Consider the following 1,302-nt stretch of genomic DNA (forward strand, 5'->3'; position numbering starts at 1 on the left):
AAAGGACTGACCATTCTTAATTCACACCTGAGTAGATTAAACTTTTGATTAAGTTCACACCTGAGTAGACTAAAATCTCTGAGTAAGTTCTTACCTCTTTGCTCCTTGTAAGCTTACAAGTTGCCTGACCTTTATAGGTACTTAGCACCCTTTTGTATTAGATCTAAAAATAGGCACAGCTTAAGGTCTTTTGCCTTACTATAAGTATAGGTTAAGTACTTTTCATTGTTTAGCAATGAGTTTACAACTTTATCTTCCCCTAAAGTATGTTTAAGTATGGGTGGAATAGAGTTCCCACATTCCTGATCTAAGTCCTTTTGTTGTTTAAATGGGGAATGGTCTTAACCAAGTGTTCTGAAGTAGGGTCTGAGAATTTTTAAGATTCACAGCACAAAGACCAATGTGACCAAGTGATGTGAATTCTGGTTTTCAGAGAAATCTTTCTTAAATGTTCTACAGAACCATAGAGTCTATAACTACTACCTTTAGCATAAAGTCCTTTAGGATTATCAGGGCAAGATCTAGATAATTATCCCAACTCTCCACAAATGAAATATTTTGTTAAAGAAAATTCTCCCACAGCTGGGTCTACTTTGGCTTTGCATTTGGTTATTTCATGTTCGGTAGATACACATCAGTAACAGATTCCAGTGCTCATATCTTGACTCTGAAGAACAGTGTGATAGGCAGCCACTCTATGGCCTTGTTTTCCACAATGGTAACAAACCTGTGCATTTGTCTTTATTTTTTCAAAAAATCTCCTTCCTTCTTGGCAACTCTTTTGCTATTTCTTCTCTTACTTCTGAGCTACACATTGCTGTCACTTCCCCATTCTGTCTTAGATATTCCATGAATATCTTGATTGGTATAAGATACTTTCTTTTTTTTTTTTGGATTGAGGTACATCAATCTTAAGGGAGAGGACACTGGAATGAAACTATTTGTGCTTTTATAGATTTTGGATTGCCTGTTCCATAGATTTCTTCTTCATATCTTCCCATTATTTTGATTTCAAAGCTTTCTTGTTATGTGCTGTGTTAGATCATACTCACTTGGTCATGGTTTTAACTGAGATACCCTGCAGCAACACACACATGCTTCCTATGGAGCAAAGCCCCTGGTCCCAGACAGAAAGGGAGAGAAAACAGCAAAATTAATTATTAATGAGGCACATGAAAGAGGAAATCCTACAGTGCTCATTGTAAAGTAGGAATGATTTTGTTTCAATTCCTACTTTTTAAACATGCTAGCTATGTAACCAGATCCATTATGTAAAATATGTCCTTCATAAGTGTATGTAGT

General features: G+C 35.9%; 1 pseudogene; it reads right to left on the reverse strand.

Moving 5' to 3' along the window:
• Positions 1-383: 383 nt before the first annotated feature.
• LOC130455962 (zinc finger CCHC domain-containing protein 9-like) lies at positions 384-884 on the reverse strand (annotated as a pseudogene).
• Positions 885-1,302: the final 418 nt, after the last annotated feature.

The sequence above is a fragment of the Monodelphis domestica genome, chromosome 8 (genome assembly GCF_027887165.1).
Source record: "Monodelphis domestica isolate mMonDom1 chromosome 8, mMonDom1.pri, whole genome shotgun sequence".
Taxonomy (NCBI): Eukaryota; Metazoa; Chordata; class Mammalia; order Didelphimorphia; family Didelphidae; genus Monodelphis; species Monodelphis domestica.